We start from the raw sequence: 24,003 nt of genomic DNA on the forward strand, positions 1-24,003 counted from the left end.
TGAAATATGCATTACAACCCTGTCAAGCCATAAATTATGCCCCATTTCTATGTTAATATATATATGTGTATATATATATATATATATATATATATATATATATATATATATATATATATATATATATATATATATATATATATATATATGTGTATATATATATGTGTATGTGTGTGTGTGTGTGTGTGTGTGTGTGAGATATTGATATTAACATAGATCCAAATACTTGGAGTTTCTAGACCATCAAAATCATAATTAAAATAATTAAAAAATAAAAAAAATGAATGATACTTTTTTAGCTTATTTTATCTTAGCTCCTGAACTCACTATACTTTATTAATGCTAGCAGTGTTTTTTTTTTTGTAATTTCATACTTCATGCTGTTAATGTTTCTTTTTTCGAGACAAAAGCAGAGATTGAGTTGTTCTGTTTTTTTAAATCCTCCCACAGCATTTCCAGTCTGAGCACTCACCTGTGCAGCTAATCCATGTTTCCCAATCAACCCTGTTTCTCATCACGTGCACTGCACTGACTCCTTTTAACTCCTGGTCTGAATTTTTTTTTTTTTTCTAAACTGTGGACCAATTTGTCTCATCTGCAAGTAAAGAGCCAGCTTTGCTTCTTGGGTCTGCTTTTGGTTTCAGTTTCTTTCCAGCACTAACAAACAAGCTTTGATTTAAAATAAAAGCACATCGAGTGTGAATAAAAACTCTAAACTGCTGATAAGGGATAAAAGAACTGGAATATTAAACACTGGTAAGGCAATACGTGCCCCGTAGGGACATAGAATAACAGTATGACAAAAGTAATTAAAAATCACAGTGAAGTGGAGAACTTTTAATTGGTGATGTGAGTCAATCTTCTGAGGGTGGACTTGCATGTAGAAAAATAAACTGGAGCAACCCTGGAACCACCAGCAGGCAGCAACATCAGTTATGTTGGACTTCAAGGCGTGCATTGAACATTTGGTGAATTTCAATTATGTTCAGCATTTGATTTGCGCCACATGATATGTTTTAGAAATTGTTTGTAATTCAGATGGGAGCAGTGCTGTGACTTAGAACTCGAGAAAGCAAAAGCTGTTTTCCTTTAAAACAAGAGTAGATTTCTTTTTAAATAAGAGACGTCCTGCTGATTCTCCTCCTGTAAGTAAAGTTGTCTGCACTTGGTATTTTTAAAATTGCTGCTCTTCACAGTCCCCAGCTTAGGATACCAAAAGCAGCTACAGTTTTTAGACTTAATTGGTTTGCTGGTAAGTAATACAGCTGTTGTCTGGGGATTGATGATGGATTATAGAAGCTGAGAGTTAATACAGATATGAAAACGCTTTTTCTGTTATTATTATTATTATTATTATTATTATTATTATTATTACTATTATTATTATTATTATTATTATTATTATTATTATCTTCAAGTATTAGACAAACTAATGAAAATTTTAATGATTTGACCACTTTCTTCAGGTGAATAGTGAGAGTGTGCCAACCAGCTTTGACTAATTTAAATTTGAAAAGAACCAGTGTTCAGTTATTTTACCACCATAAGTTTGAAAAAGCTGTGAATTAGAAGCTGGTGGTCTTTAACTATAGATATATACTTTCAATTCTATTCAATTTTATTTATATAGGGACAAATCACAACAAACAGTCCCCTCAAGGAACTTTATATTGTAAAGTAAAAACCCTACAATACTTACAGAGAAAACCCAACAGTCAAAACGACCCCCTATGAGCAGCACTTGGTGACAGTGGGAAGGAAAAACTCCCTTTAACAGGAAGAAACCTCCATCAGAGCCAGGCTCGGGGGGGGGGGGGGGGGGGGGTCATCTGCTGAGGGGAGAGCCAGAGATTAATAATAAATAATGATTAAATGCAGAATGGGGTATAAACAGAATAAAAAAAAAGGTGAATGAAAAGAAACCCACCAGCAGACTAGGCCTATAGCAGCATAACTAAGGGAGGGTTCAGGGTCACCTGATCCAGCCTAACTATAAGCTTGATCAAAAAGGAAAGTTTTAAGCCTAATCTTAAAAATAGAGAGGGTGTCTGTCTCCTGAATCCAAGCTGGGAGCTGGTTCCACAGAAGAGGGGCCTGAAAGCTGAAGGCTCTGCCTCCCATTCTACTCTTAAGTATCCTAGGAACCACAAGTAAGCCAGCAGTCTGAGAGCGAAGTGCTCTGTTGGGGTGATATTGTACTATGAGGTCTTTGAGATAAGATGGGGCCTGATTATTCAAGACCTTGTATGTGAGGAGAAGGATTTTAGATTTAACAGGGAGCCAATGAAGACAAGCCAATATGGGAGAAATCTGCTCTCTCTTTCTAGTCCCTGTCAGTACTCTAGCTGCAGCATTTTGGATCAACTGAAGGCTTTTCAGGGAGCTTTTAGGACAGCCTGATAATAATGAATTACAATAGTCCAGCCTAGAAGTAATAAATGCATGAATTAGTTTTTCTAATTTTAGAAATATTGTTCAGATTCAAAAAAGCGGTCCTACATATTTGTTTAATATGTGCATTGAAGGACATATCCTGGTCAAAAATGACTCCAAGATTTCTCACAGTGTTACTGGAGGCCAAAGTAATGCCATCCAGAGTAAGTATCTGGTTTGACACCATGTTTCTAAGATTAGTGGGGCCGAGTACAAGAACTTCAGTTTTATCTGAATTTAGAAGCAGGAAATTAGAGGTCATCCAGGCCTTAATGTCTTCAAGACATTCCTGCAGCCCTATTATGCGTTCCTGGGGTAATTCCGTACCCCAAGTCCCAATTTTTTAAAATAATATTATTGAAGTAAATGTTATCGAGCAATCCTTTTAGGAGTTTGTTCCTTGGTCCTTACCGGCCCTTTTTTTATGCATTGCCCTCATCAATCAATAGCCACTTATTAACTTATTCATTTCAATTGCGAAATTTACAGTTTTATGGACCTGGGGTAATTCTGTACCCCAGGGTTACCATCATTGCCAAAAGGTGTCTCTTTTTGATGCAGCACTGCTACCTTGTGGTATCTCTATATAGGTAGGATATATAGATATATATATATATAGATATATATACATAGATAGGTATATAGACTACAATACTTGAATCAAATCCTATATACATCCAGCTGCAAGTGTAAAAGATCTGTGAGAATAAGTAGGGGTAAGACATGCAAAGCGTGTCAGCATATCTGGCATGGCTAGAAATACAGGACACTGACCTTGGACTTGGGGATGTTATTGTACAGTGAACACAGAAAAAAGTGATTGGTCGTAATAAAAAATATTTTGAAAAGGTTTCATATCAGACAAATTTAGATGGAATTAGCTAGTCTTTCTATATATGTATCTGGATATTTTTGTTCCCAAGTCTTATCTGGTACTGTGTAACTTCATTTTAGGTATGTTCATCCAGAATGAGGTTGCTAATGATAAATGTTTTGCAGAATATTCCAATTCAGTTGTTTAAATGCATGCAGTGTTTGTTTGGTGGTTAAATGCAAGCAGTGTTCATTTATTGGTTGAAATAAAGTTCATTTTATGGTTATATCTATGCTTTCATTGATTAAATCCATGGGGTACAGATCAACCCCAGGTCACTAAAAACGTAAGCAAAAAAGTGCAAACATATAAGCGTTAACTAATTGATGTGCGTCATCTGGCTTCATTGATAGGTAAAGCTGAGTATCATCTGCATAACAATGAAAATTGATGCAATGCTTTCTAATAATACTGCCTAAGGGAAGTACAATATAGTGTAAATAGAATTGGTCCCAGCACAGAACCCTGTGGAACTCCATAAATTACCTTAGTGTGTGAAGAAGACTCCCCATTTACATGAACAAATTGGAGTCTGTTAGATAAATATGATTCAAACAACAGCAGTGCAGTAACTTTAATACCTATGGCATGTTCTGATCTCTGTAATAAAATGTTATGGTCAACAGTATCAAAGCTGCACTGAGGTCCAACAGGACAAGCACAGAGATGAGTCCACTGTCAGAGGCTGTAAGAAGATCATTGGTAACCTTCACTAATGCTGTTTCTGTACTGTGATGAATTCTGAAACCTGACTGAAACTCTTCAAATAAACCGTTCCTCTGCAGATGATCAGTTAGCTGTTTTACTCTTTCAAGGATTTTGGAGAGAAAAGGAAGGTTGGAGATTAGCAAACACTGCACTGCTGGTGGAGTCGCGATATTAGACAGCAAGAACCGAACCCTCTCTCTGTTTAGGGAGGCCGAAGGTCTAGCTAAATTTAAAAAAAAAAAATCACAACTCACTAAACTTTCAAATGATTTTGGATTCAAGGGGTTTGGACTGTTACAGATGTTACCTGATGATACCTATATTTACTTGATACCTAGTAATTAAAAAGTTGCTTTTTCATACAAAAATCCTCATTATAATCATAGAAATTGTGATAGCGCTAAAATGTATTAATAGCACAACTCCACAGCTGTATTTTTTGATGTTCTTTTGTAAAACTGGACTGTAAAAGACGGGTTACTCTAATTGTCAAATATGTTATCTGTCTTTTTACTGTCTGACTTGAATGGACAGCTGACTGAATGTGATTTGACTCAAAGTCTCCTCTGAGTGCTGATTTCAGTCTCTACCTTCTAACTTTGTGTTTTTGGAATCTTTACACAGTGCAGTGCAGTATTCAGTACTTTCATAGCTACAATTAAAGTACATCTTTAGTTTAAATATAAGTTAACTGTACCTGTATATCATGTCATTGCCATGGAAGGTGTTTAACTCTTGTAGGCCTTCTTAAAGCAATGTCACAGTGACATTCTTAACATGCTGTTAGCATCTTACTGACACACTATCCATCCATCCACCTGCTCCACTTATCTGGGTTTGTCTACTCAGAGACACCCAGACCTCCCTCTCTTTGGCCACCTCCTCCAGCTCATCCGGTGACATTCCCAAACCAGCCAAGAAACATAATCTCTCCAACCTGTCCTGGGTCTTCTCCAGACATGCCTGAAACATCTCACCTGGGAGGCCTGCAGGAGGTATCCTAGTCAGATCCCTGAACCACCCGGACTGGCTCCAGTGTGAAGGAGTAATGGCTGAGACCCTCTAGGTCCTCACCTTGTCTCTAAGGGAGAGCCTGGCCACCCTTGGGAGGAAGCTCTTTTCCACTGTTTGTGTCCACAGTCTCATTTTTACAGTCACTACCCAGATCTTGTAGCTAAAGGTGAGGTTAGGAATATAGAGCGACTGGTAAATCATCAGGGTCGCTTTCACTTCTCAGACCCTCTTCACTGCAGATGCCACACCAATCTGTCTGATGCTCCACTGTCCCATCACTCATGACCAAGACCCTGAGATACTTAAAGTCCTCCACTTGAGACACGAGCTTATCCCTAACCTGGAGTGAGCACTCCACCCTTTTCTGAATGAGGACCATGGACTCATTGCGCCTGCTTCACGCTTAGCTGCAAACTGCACTAGAGCAAGCAGGCAGTCACATCATCTGCGAAGAGCAGAAACATGATCCTGCTCCTGACATCCCACAAAGCAACGAAATGTTATGGTTCCTACTGCAAGTGGTCTTGTCTTGCTTTTGGGCTATGCCTGGCCAGGGCATAGCCATGGGCTAAGGTCTGGCCATCAGATGCAGCACCCTTCCCCTCATAGAGTTTTTTTTACAATTTTCTTCCTGAAGTGCTCTTAGTCTGGCCCCTCACCCAGGACAAATTTACTTTGTGAGACCCTACAAGGGGCAAACTGTCCTTGACAACATAGCTCCTGGGATCATGTGGGCACTTAAACTCCTCCGCCATAAGGTGACACACAAAAAAGTGAACCTTTTTTTTTTTTTTTAACCATACCACATCTAAGCCAGAGTTAGCATAATTTATATTCAGAGCGTTAAGTTGCTTAACATGTCAGCTCATTCTGATATAAGGTTTAGAACAGTAAAATGTTATACAGCTCTGGACACAAGTGTCTGTTTGGTCCCAAATACACACTATAGACACAATGAGTGTTTCACCACTTTATTTTCTCATGCAGTTTACACTTTCCACTTTTCTCAAGCATGCAGGCATCTTTACCAGCTCAGCTCTGCCACTTCCTCTCAGCTACTGTGTAAAAAGGGGACACACAATCACTGTCCTGACGGGCAGCTGTGTGCTGGCCCCGGTCCTCCCCTGACGCCCCTCCCTGAACAAGCTGCCCCACCCCTCACCTGCAGCCACGTCCCAACCCGCCACACAGCTATTCTACACAAGAAAGTTTGATACAATTTTTTGACATTTTAACATGAATCAAAACTCATGGTCTGAACACCTCATCAAGAGGGTCACAAAACAGCTAATTTCCCTATATTCAGCTATGTAGCCAATTCAATCAAAAGCAGGTGGCTAGTGAAAGCAAACCCAATAGATGGTAATTAGTATGTTTATTAAACACAAGTAAATAGACTCCCTCATGTGGAACTTCATGCATCAAAAAGACTGTGGAAAACCACAAGGTTAAAGTTAAGATTAACTTTTCCCGTCAGCCAACAGCTCTCATGGTGGCACGTGCTTTTCTCTATACTCGGTTAGATACTTTTCAGTCATGTTAGCTTGGGATAAGTCCACTGCACTGATGACAATTATTTTACAGCTGGAAACTTCCAAAGCCTGCAATCCAGCAACAGAAAAGACAGCTTTGATGTTTTTACACCTGCTTACTTATGTGGCAGTCTGGCCCGCCAAGAGTGGCCTTCCCTACATTCTCTTTAGAAAGTGGTTTGCATTGGTGTCACTGTTGAGTGGAGCATTGCAAAGTAACAGATTACAGCAATGACATTACATTTGTAATGTAGCAGTTATGTCGTCATCTTCATTACATAAGTTTTAAAATTATCTTCGGAATAAGCTGACACAATGAGCTCAGCAACTTTTAAGGGCTGAAGACATCACCTTGAGATAACTGCACAAAAACAGGAATACTGTGGTGAAGCAAGAAAAAAATAATTTACAATAAAAAAATAAATAAAAATCTCCCTGCAATGCAGCATGTATCAAGGGTTACAGGATAATAGACTCAATGCAGGACCCAAAGAAAAGCAGAAGTAATAAAATGCAAGCTTTTTATTAGGTTTATGCTAAAATACAAAATATCCACAAGGAAAAAAAACAAACTGAAATAGGGAGCACATTACACAAACACCCTGACAAAAACAAGGGGAAACAGGACTATTTATACATGCTGAGACTACATTTACACATACACAAGTATTTTTTTAATAAGGATTTTTCCACCTTTGTTTGGAAAAAAGATCTCAGTTCACATGAAAATGTAAAAAATGTCCGTAAGCACTGTCAAGAGACAACGTAACCTGTATCATCCTAGCATATAGAAATCAAGCAAAAGCCTACTCAAAATAATACAACACACCTCTGTGCACAGATAGTACAGGGGTCTAAAGTTTTGCAATAGCATCTGAAGTCTTTGTCTTTCCCTGATGAGCATCAGTAATATGTATAGACTCCTCGATAGAAATTTATTCCTTCTTTGTTCTGTTGGCTCCAAATAATTTTAGATATTTTATGGTTTTATAAGCAAGATGATCCTAAAACCAGACACCTATTCTTACCTGTTGACCTTTGCACATAGACTAAGCCTATGTTTGAGTACTGTTTCTGTATTTATTCTTTACTTTCAGGCCACTAAACACCATAACTGAAAAACCCAAACTGTCTTTTAAACATGAATTTGATGAAATACTCAGTTATAATTTATCAGATTATCCTGTGTCATAATGATACAGATACAGCCACTGAAAATTCAGTTTGACGATTCAGGCCCTGCAAATCACAAAAACTATTCCCAGCAAACATTTCTTCATTCATCCATTTCAATCTAATATAATAAATAGATATAATTTAAAAGGAAATTAAATAAAGGAAAAAAATTGCACACAAACTTCTTCATACTAAAGCAGACGTGAAGGTTGTCTGAGACTGGTAGAATTAAATTTTTCATTTATTGCTTTCTGGGATTTTACTTGAGTGGAGTGATGAATCTAAATTAGAAATTTTTGTACAAATTGTCATCAATGTATTCAGAGGAAATCAGGACAGAGGTACAAAAGTGAGCGTCTGCAGTCGACGGTAAAAACGGTGGAGGCTCTGTCATGTCTGGGGATGCATTTCAGCCAGTGGTGTTGGAGATCTTGTCAAAATTGATGAACTTATGAATGTAGAAAAGTCCTAAACACACTGCCAGTGCACTACAAGCATACCTGGACTGAAAAACACACAATGAAACAGAGCCCAGACCCAACATTACTGAAGCAGTGTGGGATCATCTTGACAAAGAACAGAAAGAAGGGCAGAAACATCCAAAGAATAGCTTTGAGTGTCCTTCAAGAAGCCTGGAGAACTGTTCCTGAAGACTGCTTAAAGAAATTATAAGGAAGCTGCCGCGGAGAGTTGAGGCTGTATTGACGAATAAAGGTGGTCACACCACATATTGACTTTGAAGCTCTGTTTTAACCATCTAACCATGGAAATTAAAGTGTATTAGATCAATGTTAACTTGATGGATGTGGGTGGGGTGTTTGGGCTGAGTTTTGTGGGGGCAGGGATTATGTCTGGAAATGTGTGACAGGACTGAGTGCAGCACTCGCAAACCTCACTGTGACTTCCACAAAATGGGATTCTACTATGAGTGGTTCTATATAATTATAGAACCACTGAGCAAATTTAAAATGGTGAAAAGGATAGAGAATGGAGGGATGGATGAAGTTTTCTAGTTTTAAAAAGACCTCAAAGCACTTTTAATACTATACTACTGTACAGTGCTTTTTCTCTCACACACAATCACAGTCTGCTGCTTTGTTTGCAGGTGTTGTGTTCATTTGAGTCTGTATTATGTGATTAACTTCTACATATTTTTCCCATTTTATGGGTCTATATTCCCTTGCAAAAGCAGCCTTTCTATTGCCAGTACACTTAGCTTAGGTTAGCTTAGGTTAGATACTGCCAACAGCACCCCTTTCATGTGAATGCCCGGGTAAAACCCCGAGTTAACTTAGCGAGTTGATAACCAGCTTCGTGTGAATCCTGCTAACAGAAAGACACCCTGGCTGTGTTGAACTCACTTCGTAGTACCGGGGTGTGCGGAGTCTCCAAGCAACATGCCAAAATTTGATTTTCAAATCAAAAGCAGAAAACAAGAAACTATCAAGCCGTCACCACAACAGCAGCTTCTGTTATGTATGAATCATGTTATGTTGTCTGTCAGCCTAACAGTCAAAGAACAAGAGAGTCTAGTCTGCTGGCTAACTCAGAGCTCAGAGAGCTCTATCATACATTAAGGTCACAATGCCAGTTTTACTGTTCTTCACAATCAGTGTGTGACCTTCATGGAGTAAATGTGCACCAAGAACAGGCTGCTTTCCCATTCAAACGAAGCTGAAATTAAACTTTGAATGTCCTTTTTTGACTTTTTTTCTCCATCTTACTGTCCAGTTGATGAAGTGGGGGGGGGTTGGGACAGATGAGGCTGCCATTAAGATGAACACATTGGGGTAAAAGAGCAGGGGGATAAGAAAATAAATGAAAAGCTGTAATTACCCAGAGGGAAAGGTCAAGACGTTTGGGCGGGTTTTTGTAATTAGCTTTATTTCTGCAAGCAGAACAAACAGAGCAGTCTTTTGTGAAATTGTGTTAGAAAGGTTACCCAGACCCATATAGCTGGTGGATTAGCTACTCACATGAAGCCCTGAGTGCTGCCTGCCCAGCAAACAGTAAAAACCTTCATGTCTCCTCTGGACACAGAGAAACGGGTGCTCGAGGAATGAAATAATACATTTTAGATCAGCCACAGAAGATGGGAAATGGGAACATTTGGGAGGCACGATTTTAATTGAAACTAAGTCAAATTACATGATAAATTCTCAGTGAACATAATTAACCTGATGAAGTGACTGTAGGGTAAGGAATATTTTCTACACTATATTGGCATTCCCATGTTGCCATTTGGGGACATCAGTCACATATACTCTTTAATTAGATTAAGAGTAATTTTACTTAAACTTCTAAATTTCTAGCTTTAAGAGAAATCCTGTTTTCAGTGCTGTTTCTCAAATGAGTGAGATTCACATCTTTGCTGTACTCTTATCAACACGTGCCGGTCATAAAATAAGCTGCTGATCAAACAAACCGGACAGATGGAAAGATGAAACATGATTAAATTAAGTTTGTTTGGTTTTCTTATTTCAATTGTTTTGTCTAGATAAAACTGAAACTGTTTTGTGTGTGTGTGTGTGTGTTGTATTCATAAATGAATAACTGAACAATTGTCTAGTTCTCTCCACAGGACAGGTGATAAAAGTCTTTGTCACTACTTTTCATCTTTGATGATTAACACGTTCTCCTTCTTCATTAATTCTGATCTTGCCTCATTATAAAATAATTTGACATCCATTCAGTTGAGCTTCAAATTAACATACGGTTATTTTGTTTAAAAAAAGACCAAGTAAGGAAGCTGTAATGTACAGTATATAATGTAGAATCTGGTTTGTGACTTAGCCAGCTATAAAGTAGAGGCTGATGCAGAACAGCAAAATGTGATGAAAGATTAAAATATGACAGAAGTTCTGGGTTTACTGCTCTGCCTGCAGTCAGATGGTAAAGGGCATGTCAGGATTTAGTTGACAACAGTACAGTCTTAACACTCTCACACATACTCAGTTTTTCCTCCTTATTAATGAGCAGAGCTGCTGGCTGCTGTCAGGCCTCCATACACACCGTCACAACCAGGCAGCAAGATAATAATTTTTCAACCTGCTGGCATAAGCATTAAAACTCTTGTCTACCCCCCACCCCTTCTCTCTTCTTCTTCTCATTGTCTATCTATCCTGCCCTCTGCTCTTCTCAGACTTTTCAGATCTCTGGTTCTTATCGGTCCAGAAGCTTCAGCAGCGTCAAACCACAATGGAGCTTCTTATTAAGCTGGCTGGCGGCAGCAGAGCTATCGTAGTCGCCGAGCAGTAAGCGTGTTCAAAGACAGGAAAAAAAATGCATGCAAAATATATAAATCATCTGTATTTTCATCTTCACTTGCTTCCTTTTTTCTTGCTACAGTACCCAATGATCAGCAGGGATCTTCTGACGGGACGGCCACCCTTCTCGCTGAATCAGGACTTCGCTATTAAAAAAAAAAAAAAACTTCAATCTTCAGATCTTAAACTTTGAACAAAAGCTGACAGCAGCATGTTCAGAGCTGACTCCTCTCACAGATAGTGGAGCGGCAGATTTTTAATCCTTACAGTGTGCTAGAAGAGCTTGTCCAGCAATAAAAGGAGGAAATACAATGCCAACGAGGCAACACAAACACAACTGCTTCACTATTTTATTTTCACTTCCTATCATTTTTCTCGGCTCTGTTATTTTGACTACACTACAACCATTTAATCAAACGCTTTAACTTTCTGTATCACTGTAATATGATTTGCTTTCTGCCATCCATTATCCTGTCTGTACCTGAAGTTGTGGTGGCAGCAAGCTAAGGAAGGTATTCCCAACATTCTTCTCCAAAGCAACCCTTTCCACTTCCTCCTGGGGGATCCCAAGGCCAGACAAGATATGCAGGTTCTGGGTCTATCCTGGGATCCCCTCCAGGTTTGGTGTCCCTGGAAAGCCTCCAAGCGGAGGCACCCAGGAGACATCCTTACTAGAGGCCTGAACCACCTCAGCTGGCTCCTTTCAACACAAAGGAGCAGTCACCCTATCCCCCCACCCCCACCCCCCTTTAAAGGTTTTTCATAGTTATTCATTTTTATTACACCTGTGCCCTTCTTGATCCAAACCAGTGGATCTTTCTTCTGAGATAATCCTCCCACCTCTTCCAGACATTTTTTTTGCACTGTAAAACAGTGTTGGTGTGGTCTCTGTGCATTTAATGCAGCACTTTATACATGTATTTTAAGAATGTGGCAGAGGAAGGAAGCTTTGTGAATTTTTGTGTTGTTTAGCCTCCTGTAAAATCAAAGAGCTGCATTGAAATGAGTGTTTCAAACTGTTTAACACCCTGCTGGTGAGTGCATTAACTTGATTTGATTAAAATTTGATTTGATTTGATCTGAGGGAAGCACCGCAGCAGTGTTGTCTGAAACTTTAATTTCTGTAACTGATGGAAAGGGAAAAAAAACTGAAACGCAAAATACATAGCAGAAAAAAAATCCCTAACTCACGGGGATGAAGAATGAAAACAGAAAATAAATAAATAAGTTAATTAATTAATTAAATAAAAGATACTATTGTGACTTAACTCTATTTATTTGTATTCTAACATGTTTGATCAGATTTGACTGATTTTTTTTTCTGTCCTCTCATTTTTATGACATTATTATTGTTATTATTTTATTTCCCATCATTTTAGAGTGCTTTACTATATCATAACCTGTCAGTCAGTCCCACATTAATCCAAGCATTTTAACCTTGAGTCTGTTTATTCTTTCAGTTCAGGCATTCAAAGAAATTCATCCGCAGAGACAAACACACATTAGCCAGAAATGGACAAAATAAATAGTGTAAATATGTAAATCACCCAATGTTTTCCCATCTAATGTGCAGTCTTATTTGCCCCCACTAACGCCATTTAACCCATTAATTTTCACTTTGTCTTAATTTTAAAATCTCTCAAAGCTGCTTTTGTTTTGAGCTTCCTAATAGTAAAACCACCATAATGCATAAAGCATAATGTGAATTTAAATGCCTTAAACACATAGATGAGCAGCAGATTGTAGTTTATCTGGGTTAAATGACCAGATGTTACAGCTTAAAAAATCATTTAGTGCAAATCTGTGGGTAATGAATAAACTGAAACCCACATCAACCCTCCACTTTTTAATAGAATAAATAAGTAAAATCTACCCAGTCCATTAACTATTTGAGGGGCAGTTTCTGATCAGCAGTTCCACAGTAATTTCACCTTGAAATTAGGAATCATTTCATCAGATTACTAATTTCCAAACTCATTATGCTTATTATATTCCTTCAGTTAAAAAATGCATGCCTTCAAATTAGCAAATAATTCCCACTGAGCTTAATTTGTTCTCCTTCAGCTGTGAAGGACATCAGTTATAATCTTCAGCAGGAACATCAAAGATAGATGTGTTTAACTGCCAAAGACTGAAGTATCTTCACATGATGTGAGTCCATGAACAAAGTCTGAATCTGAGTAAGTAATGATGCAGTGGTATTAATGTTAGCATTGTTGGGGTCTGTCTAATACTGAATCATTCATCTGTTAGAAGTTAATAAAGAAGCCAGCTAAAAGGTGGATGGATAACAGCTAAACAGGTAAACTGTATTACACCATAACAGAGTCCAGTGCTTAACTATACCAAAAGTGAGGGGTACAGGGCACACAAAATCAATGTTCCATTTACCTTTTTGGCCCAGGTGCAGCGGGACACAGGTGAGGCTGTAGAAAGCAGAGGTGCTTAGGCTGGTGAATTGCAGAAAGGCTATTCCATCCTTTCCCAAATTGTGGAGGTAGTCTCAGATAAAGCCTGCTCCGTGGGGGTTTCATCTTGGAGGATGGCGCTCAGACTGTGGAGATATTGGATTGCCACTGGTTGCAGAATCTCATCTTGATGTCGCTCTGCATTGAGGTTGTTCCCAGTGATCACGAGCCTTGTTTTTCCAGTGAGGGAGATGCTGCCCTGCAACCATCACACTGCCGCCATCAAAAGCTGCTATCCTATCGGTGCAGCAGTCAGAATAGCATCGGTTGTGTCTTCTCCACTCTTTGGCCCAACTGCCATAGGCAGCAACTGGACTGTCAGCATCTGGGGTACCTGAAACTCAAAACAAGAATCACAGACTCAACCCACAAATGCCTTTTCCGTACAAACGTGGCACCATTTAAGGGGAAATAAACAGGCTTTCCAATGGTGTAAGTTTTATTGCCAAGATGTATTGTTATAACAATGAAATAATCCACCAAACACAAATGTCCTTACTTTTTGTGCTAAGTTTATATACAGTATATGTATGTTTTTACTTCTTTTTATTTAAGTAAGTATTTAATAGTGGCTGTAGTGGATCTTTGGTTGGTTGGGTTGAGCACCGTTTGGTCTCCACAGTCATGGTACAGAACGGGAACGTTTTCAGGCTGTCACCATACAGTCCACATTAATGACCATTAACCTGTTATTACCTGTTATGTGATAATCTGATGGTGTTGTCTTCACTGATGGTTTTGATAGTAAATATTTGCTGATACTCATGGTTCATTTTTCACAGTACTATGTAAAAGTCTCAAGCCACCACTCATTTCTTTATATTTTACTTCCAAGGAGCCAGACTTTCTTGGATATTATTTTGGCCTTTCATTGGATAGTGTGACAGTGAAAGTGTAGAGACAGGAGAGTAGGGAGAAAGAGTGGGGGAAGACATGTAGGAAAGGGTCGAACTCAAACCCAGACCGCTGACATTCAGCCCTAACGCGTAGGGTTGCCAGCTCTCACTGTGAGCTAATCTGGCACCCAGGCTTTCTTGTCATTTTTAAAGTGGTCTTGAGAAGCAGTTATTCAGCTTTTCTGAAGGCCTTTCAATGTTTTTATTTGGACATCGGCTGCTTTTTTCACTCATTTTGAGTCCAGTCTTTGTACCTGACCATTATGCTTTCTTTTGTTTATTAAGTCACTTAACACTGACATGTGAATAATTCAAGCACAAACAAGACACTTAACTCAAGGAATGAACCAGTGTTGTGTCTACACATAACAGACAACTTAGCAAAGAACCAATGTTAAATTCTTTCTGCATTCAGATCCTGTGGCTTCTCTGCTCACAGTGTACAGGTCTGATGGCATCCGGCCATGACTGACTGGTACTGAATACCAAGTCCCTGCTGTTCTCTTTCTCAACTGAAATTCAGTGAACTTTATTTAAACATTATGGATGCATTAACACTAATCACACTGTTGACACAAAGAGAATATGATATATACAGTCATGGCCAACTGACTTTTTTTTTTTTTTTTTTTTTTCTCAGCTCTCAGCGGAGACGGTCGCACTTTTCTTCTCTCCCCAGCCCTTCCTTTTTCCCGTGCTTTGCTGCTTTAGAGCCTCTCTTCACACAACTTCCGAACTGGAATTTATAATTATGGATCTGGTCAGCTGGTCTCTCAACGCCATTGTTTTTGATCAATTTTTCACCATGAGGAGATTTAGGGAAGGAGAACCTTATTCCCTCTTATCAATTGACATTCCAGCTGGCTACGTTATGGATTCCTGTGTGGTGTGGAAGATGACGTGCCTGGCCATATTGTCAATGGAATACACACACATTTGGCTTATTGACACTGGGGTTTCTCCGAATTGGACCGGGAGATACCTGGTTTGTCGTTGCAATTCAGGAAGTCTAGGCAGCTGTCTGGCCTTGGTGAGGCTGCTTATGACGGGAACGCAGGAAGGTACAGACTCAAACTCAGACTCTGTATATCTGGAGCTGATTCTGAGGGGTAAGATCTTGGAGATGCATGTATCTGTTTCTGCACGGCGAAGGAACGAACCAAGAAGATTTGGATGAATTGGATTTCTCGCCACACAGAGGTGCCAGTAAGACTGAAGGCTGTCAACAAATTAATCAGTACAGTCTGTACCAAAACAAGTCATAGAATCAGGAATTTGGCTCCCTGGCGTTCTTGGACTGCCGCTTATCAAATTGTCTCCGGGATGTTTGTAATTAGATGCTCTATGCCCCCGCTGTCCTGTCTTCTTCTGACCTGTGTTGGACTGATCTCTCTGACCTAGCTGCTGATGAACTCTACATCTTATCAGAACTGTTAGCTGAGGAGGGAGTTTGACTCAGCCCCACAGTAGCCCGACCACCCCCCCCACCTCCCGCCTCCGCTGGCTCCCCTGTCCATCCCTCCCCACCCTAGTGCTCCCATGCTATATGTTTCTGCCCTGTCGCAGAGGTTTTTGTAATCTTATACTTTGTATGTGTGAATGTATACAAAGTATGAGATGATTTTTTTCCTCACTCATCCCTATATGTTTTCACTATTGTTTCTGTCTTTTTAATGGCAGCACCTCCAGAAGGGGGGCAGCATGGCCACAGTTCACCTATCTCCCCATGTTTGTTCTGTTTGTCTTCTTGGATGGGTGTTGTGTTAACTGTAATTTCCCCATTGTGGGATCAATAAAGTATCATCATCATCATCATCAAAAGTTTTTAAAATGGCACAAGTACTGGTTTTCACAAAGTTTGGTGCTTCAGTTTTAATGATGGCATTTTGCATATAACTCAGAATGTTATGAAAAGTGATCAGATTAATTGCAAATAATCACAAAGTCCCTCTTTGCCATATAAATGAAGTCCCCCCCCAACCCTTTTCCCATTGTATTTCTGCCCTTCCAGAGAAGTACCTGCTGACATCATTTCAGTGGTGTTCTCATTAACACAGGTGAGAGTGCCGACAGGGACAAGGCTGGAGATCACTTTCATGTTGATTGAGATTAAACAGCAGATTGGGTGCTTTAAAAGGAGGGTGGTTCTTCAAGTCATTGTCCTTCCTCTTTTTACCATGGTTACCTGCAAGGATACACGGACTGTCATCATTGCTTTGCATAAAAAGGGCTTCACAGGCATGGGTATTACTGCTAGTAAAATTACACCTAAATCAACCATATATTGGATGAACAAAAACTTCAATGAGAGAGGTTCATTTGTTGTGAAGGATGCTTCAGTGTGCACAAGAAAGTCCAGCAAATGCCAGGACTGTCTCCTCAAGGTAATTCAGGTGCAGGAGTGGGGCACCACCAGGGCAGCGCTTGCTCAGGAATGGTAGCAGGTAGGTGTGAATGGATCACAGTAGGTGAAGACTTTTGGAGGAAGCCCTGGGTCAAGAAGGGCAGCAAAGATTCAATTCAATTCAATTTTATTTATATAGCGCCAAATCACAACAAACTGTCGCCTCAAGGCGCTTTGTATTGTGTGTAAAGACCCTACAATAATACAGAGAAAACCCAACAGTCAAACGACCCCCTATGAGCAAGCACTTGGCGACAGTCGAAAGGAAAAACTCCCTTTTAACAGGAAGAAACCTCCAGCAGAACCAGGCTCAGGGAGGGGCAGTCATCTGCCGCGACCGGTTGGGCTGAGGGGAGAGAAAGACATGCTGTGGAAGAGAGCCAGAGATTAATATCAATTAATGATTAAATGCAGAGTGGAGTATAAACAAAGTAAATAAGGTGAATGAGAAACAGTGCATTATGTGAACCCCCCAGCAGACTAGGCCTATAGCAGCATAACTAAGGGATGGTTCAGGGTCACCTGATCCAGCCCTAACTATAAGCTTGATCATAAAGGAAAGTTTTAAGCCTAATCTTAAAAATAGAGAGGGTGTCTGTCTCCCGAATCCAAGCTGGAAGCTGGTTCCACAGAAGAGGGGCCTGAAAGCTGAAGGCTCTGCCTCCCATTCTACTCTTAAGTATCCTAGGAACCACAAGTAAGCCAGCAGTCTGAGAGTGAAGTGCTCTGTTGGGGTGATATGGGACTATGAGGTCTTTGAGATAAGATGGTGCCTGATTATTCAAGACCTTGTATGTGAGGAGAAGAATTTTAAATTCTATTCTAGATTTAACAGGGAGCCAATGAAGAGAAGCCAATATGGGAGAAATATGCTCTCTCTTTCTAGTCCCTGTCAGTACTCTAGCTGCAGCATTTTGGATCAGCTGAAGGCTTTTCAGGAAGCTTTTAGGACAGCCTGATAATAATGAATTACAATAGTCCACCCTAGAAGTAATAAATGCATGAATTAGCTTTTCAGCATCAATCTGAGAAAGGATGCTTCTAATTTTAGAAATATTGCGCAAATGCAAAAAAGCGGTCCTACATATTTGTTTAATATGTGCATTGAAGGACATATCCTGTTCAAAAATGACTCCAAGATTTCTCACAGTGTTACTGGAGGCCAAAGTAATGCCATCCAGAGTAAGTATCTGGTTAGACACCATGTTTCTAAGATTTGTGGGGCCGAGAACAAGAATTTCAGTTTTATCTGAATTTAGAAGCAGGAAATTAGAGGTCATCCAGGCCTTAATATCTTTAAGACATTCCTGCAGTTTAACTAATTGATGTGTGTCATCTGGCTTCATTGATAGGTAAAGCTGAGTATCATCTGCATAACAATGAAAATTGATGCAGTGCTTTCTAATAATACTGCCTAAGGGAAGCATGTATAATGTAAATAAAATTGGTCCTAGCACAGAACCCTGTGGAACTCCATAATTAACCTTAGTGTGTGAAGAAGACTCCCCATTTACATGAACAAATTGGAGTCTATGAGATAAATATGATTCAAACCACTGCAGTGCAGTACCTTTAATACCTATAGCAAGCTCTAATCTCTGTAATAAAATGTTATGGTCAACAGTATCAAAAGCTGCACTGAGGTCCAACAGGACAAGAACAGAGATGAGTCCACTGTCAGAGGCTGTAAGAAGATCATTTGTAACCTTCACTAATGCTGTTTCTGTACTGTGATGAATTCTGAAACCTGACTGAAACTCTTCAAATAAACCGTTCCTCTGCAGATGATCAGTGAGCTGTTTTACAACTACTCTTTCAAGAATCTTTGAGAGAAAAGGAAGGTTGGAGATTGGCCTATAATTAGCTAAGACAACTGGGTCAAGTGATGGCTTTTTAAGCAGAGGTTTAATTACAGCCACCTTGAAGGTCTGTGGTACATAGCCAACTAATAAAGACTGATTGATCATTTTTAAGATTGAAGCATCAATAATTGGAAAGACTTCTTTGAACAGTCTAGTAGGAATGGGATCTAACAAACATGTTGCTGGTTTGGAGGAAGTAACTATTGAAGTTAACTCTGAAAGATCAACTGGAGCAAAAGAGTCTAAACAAATACCAGCAGTGCTGAAAGCAGCCGAACATGAAGAATAATCTTTGAGATGGTTATGAATAATTTTTTCTCGAATGTCTAAAATTTTATTTGTAAAGAAATCCATGAAGTCACTACTAGTTAACGTGAAAGGAATACTCGGCTCTACAGAGCTCTGACTCTTTGTCAGCCTGGCTACAGTGCTGAAAAGAAACCTGGGGTTGTTCTTATTTTCTTCAATTAATGATGAATAGTAAGATGACACACTGATATTCTGCAAAAGATACAGCACTGAACACTGGGGTAAAGTTATTTTCTTTGAAGCCCCTTTCTGATTGTTTGGCACATCTGAAAAAAATCATTGTCTGATGTAGGTATGCTACCATCAGTCCTGTGTCATACCAACAGTGAAACATTCTGAGACCGTTCATGTGCGGGGTTGCTTCTGAACCAAGTGAGTGGGCTTCCTATTATTTTGCCTAAAAAAACAGCCATGAATGAAGAATGGTACCAAAACATCCTCTGAGAGCAACTTCTCTCAGCTGTCCAGGAAAAGTTTGGTGAAGAACAATGGCTTTTCCAGCATGATGGAGAACATGCCATAAGGCTAAAGTGATAACTAAGTGGCCCAGGGAACAAAACATTAAAAATTTGAGTCCATGGCCAGAAAAAGCCATCAGTGACCCAGCTGTCTTAGCTAATTATAGCCAATCTCCAACCTTCCTTTTCTCTCAAAGATTCTTGAAAGAGTAGTTGTAAAACAGCTCACTGATCATCTGCAGAGGAACAGTTTATTTGAAGAGTTTCAGTCAGGTTTCAGAATTCATCACAGTACAGAAACAGCATTAGTGAAGGTTACCAATGATCTTCTCACAGCCTCTGACAGTGGACTCATCTCTGTTCTTGTCCTGTTGGACCTCAGTGCAGCTTTGATACTGTTGATCATAATATTTTATTACAGAGATCAGAGCTTGCTATAGGTATTAAAGGTACTGCACTGCAGTGGTTTGAGTCATATTTATCTAATAGATTCCAATTTGTTCATGTAAATGGGGAGTCTTCTTCACACACTAAGGTTAATTATGGAGTTCCACAGGGTTCTGTGCTAGGACCAATTTTATTTACAATATACATGCTTCCCTTAGGCGGTATTATTAGAAAATACTGCATCTATTTTCATTGTTATGCAGATGATACTCAGCTTTATCTATCCATGAAGCCAGATGTCACACATCAATTAGTTAAACTGCAGGAATGTCTTAAAGACATTAAGGCCTGGATGACCTCTAATTTCCTGCTTCTAAATTCAGATCAAACTGAAGTTCTTGTACTCGGCCCACAAATCTTAGAAACATGATGTCTAACCAGATACTTACTCTGGATGGCATTACTTTGGCCTCCAGTAACACTGTGAGAAATCTTGGAGTCATTTTTGACCAGGATATGTCCTTCAATGCACATATTAAACAAATATGTAGGACCGCTTTTAAGCATTTGTGTAATATTTCTAAAATTAGAAACATCCTGTCTCACAGTGATGCTGAAAAGCTAATTCATGCATTTATAACTTCTAGGCTGGACTATTTAATTCATTATTATCAGGCTGTCCTTAAAGCTCCCTGAAAAGCCTTCAGCTGATCCAAAATGCTGCAGCTAGAGTACTGACAGGGACTAGAAAGAGAGAGCAGATTTCTCCCATATTGGCTTCTCTTCATTGGCTCCCTGTTAAATCTAGGATAGAATTTAAAATCCTTCTCTTCACGTACAAGAATAGTCAGGCCCATCTTATATTAAAGACCTCATAAGCCGCGTTTCCATTCAGCGCGGCTCGACTCGACTTGGTGCGGTTTGAAGGTGTCTCCAGTAGTACTTACTGTAGTACCAGGTACCAGGTACTTTTTTAGTACTCACTCAGCTGGAGTTCCAAGTGATCCGAGGCCATCCGAAAATGTGACGCGAAAGAACAGCATGCCACTGATTGGCCAGAGAGTGTCGTCACTAGTCGAGTCATGAGAGCGACTCGTTCACCAGAATCAACCGTACCTTTTTTAAAACCCGATAGCAAGAAGATGGAGGCATGCAAAGCACCAGTTGAATGCCCAGTCTGACAGTTAGCAGCGGTAGTTTTGCAAGAAGAGAGCCATCTGAAACGCACACACAGTGTCCATATTATAACTCTATACTTCCCCTAATAGCCCTGAACAGCTGGTTAACACTGAGCGCTGAGGTGGCTGGTCAAAGAAACTTTGAATTATCGTAATTACGCAACCATTTGTCCTATCCAAAAAATTAAAACTGTTTCTAAAAGCTGAGAAACAGCACTTGACAACCAATATAGGGTTACTATGGTAATTGTTGCTGGAAGTACGCCAATGGTGGCACTTTTGAAATACACTGAGTCAATTATTACATGTTTGGTGGTATAGGGAAATTCTTAACAATGATAACCTTCATCTATTAAAACATTGTACGGGGGACTTATGCATGATGGTGATATTAAACTGGCATTAGCTATGTTAGCTTGCCTCTATCTCATCCACTGTGTTTTGAGCTGCTTGCAAATTACATCAAGAGACTCCTGCCCACGCTGCTATATCGACTCCACCCACATCGAGGTGGTACTCAAATGCAATGGAAACAAAACAAGACCGTGGCGAGTCATGTCGAGTCGACCCGCACTGAGTAGATACTCATGGAAATCCGGCAATAGTACCGTATCACCCCCAATAGAGCACTTCGCTCTCAGGCTGCTGGCTTACTTGTGGTTCCTAGGATACTTAAGAGTAGAATGGGAGGCAGAGCCTTCAGCTTTCAGGCCCCTCTTCTGTGGAACCAGCTCCCAGCTTGGATTCAGGAGACAGACACCCTCTCTATTTTTAAGATTAGGCTTAAAACTTTCCTTTATGATCAAGCTTATAGTTAGGCTGGATCAGGTGACCCTGAACCCTCCCTTAGTTATGCTGCTATAGGCCTAGGCTGCAGGGGGGTTTTCCATGATGCACTGAGTGTTTCTTTTCATTCACCTCTTTTTATACTGCTTATACACTTTTCTGCATTTAATCATTAGTTATTATTAATCTCTGACTCTCTTGCACAGTTTCTTTTATCCTGTCTCTCTCCCCTCAGCCCCAAACAGTTGCAGCAGATGACCCCCCCTCCCTGAGCCTTGTTCTGCTGGAGGTTTCTTCCTGTTAAAAGGGAGTTTTTCCTTCCTACTGTCACCAAGTGCTGCTCATAGGGGGTCGTTTTGACTGTTGGATTTTCTCTGTAATTATTCTAGGATCTTACCTTATAATACAAAGCGCCTTGAGATGACTGTTTGTTGTGATTTGGTGCTATATAAATAAAACTGAATTGAAATTCCTCAGACCTTAATCCCATCAAGAATTTATGGTTAATCTTCCAGTGGATTGATAAACAAAAGCCCACAAATTCTGACAAACTCCAAGCATTGATTATGCAGGAATGGTTTGTTATCAGGCAGGTTTTGGCTCAGAAGTTGGCTGACAGCATGCCAGGGCAAACTGCAGAGGTCTTGAAAAGGAAACACTGACTGTTTGTATAAACTTAATGTAATCATCAGTACAAGCTTTTGAATCTTATAAAATGCTCGTCATCACATGGTAAATGGACTAGTTCTTACATAATGCTTTTCAATACTAACTGAGCACTCAAAGCGCTTTATACAGCATGTTTGCATTTACCCATTCATACAAGCACTTCCATCTGAATCTAAGCTAAGTGCTTTTACTGCCTAACATTCACACACATTCATGCTCAAAGGCTTACTCCAAGCAACTTGGGGTTCAGTATCTTGCCCATGGATGCTTTGGCATGCAGCATGAAGCAGCCAGGAATTGAGCCACTAACCTTCCAATTGATGGTTGACCTGCTCTACCTCCTGAGCTACAGCCACCCCTAGCCATCATACTTCAGTATACCACAAAAACATTTGACAAAGGATCTAAAAATACTGACGCAGAAAACTTTGTGAAATCCAAAAGTTGTGTCATTCTGAAAACCTTTGGCCATGACTGTAGAACCTACTCACACCTCTCCTACTCACCCTAATGTTACACCAGCAATAGAACAAATGGCTTGCTTCAGAATCTTAAAATGATAGAAATTTTTGGTTTTGTTGCTTTATTTCTTGCAGTCATGCACAGTCCAAATCTTAAAAGAAGGTGATCTTTAACCTCCTGTCTCCGTTCTCAGATAGAAAGAAAAAAAAAGAAAGAAAGAAACCAATGTGCAGCCTCACACTAAGTATGATTCATATGAAGCGACCGGTAGAAATGACTGCTGTTTAATGGATTCGCTGCAACAAAACACTTTTGCTCATTCCAGTTACTCCACGCCAAATTAAACGATGAGGTTTTCAGAAAACCATTAATGCATATTAACTAATCTGTCAGAAGGTGGAGGCAGAAAGTGGCTGTGAGTCTGAAGACGGTCGACTGCTGATGCCTTGATGAATAAGAAACACCTAGGTGTTTTTAATGATGAGCAGTTTCTCATTTGTTTGTCATTAATTTCTAATCATCTGCTGCTTCACCTATCATTCTGTGCTACTATTTTTTTTTTCTGTAGTCTTCAGTGTAACAATAATATATTGGAGAGTTTTATTCTTAGACAGCAGCACAGCTGAAAATGAAATGGTGTGTATGTATTGTATACAGGCTTGTGTGTACCCTTGGTTTGAGTATACACTCAGCTTAGCTTGGCCATTTTGCTAACTGTTTTAAGAATTTCCACATGACTTCATGATGAGACCATGGGTACAGTCAAATAGACCAAAAAAATCAGCTTCTGCCTCCCTTCACAAATTGCTTTTCCTTGACCCCAGTGGAAAAGGTCACGGGGGTCAAGGAAAGATGTGAATAAGAATAAAAGCACAGCTTAAAAGAACCATGGTGTGCACAGAATCCAGCTGCAGTAGACTTCTGCACGATGTGACGATGATGTCCACCATATTGAAATAATAATATGTTTTTTAATTACTTTTCATATGTGCAGGATTTCTCTGAACAAAGTCAAATTCATCCATCATTTTATCCCAGCTGACCCAAAATAAGAATTAATTCAGCTTGGCAATCCAACTACAGATATAGCTAATGCAATCTGAACTATAGTGACCCTTAAA

This window comes from Archocentrus centrarchus, chromosome 10 (assembly GCF_007364275.1).
Source record: "Archocentrus centrarchus isolate MPI-CPG fArcCen1 chromosome 10, fArcCen1, whole genome shotgun sequence".
Taxonomy (NCBI): domain Eukaryota; kingdom Metazoa; phylum Chordata; class Actinopteri; order Cichliformes; family Cichlidae; genus Archocentrus; species Archocentrus centrarchus.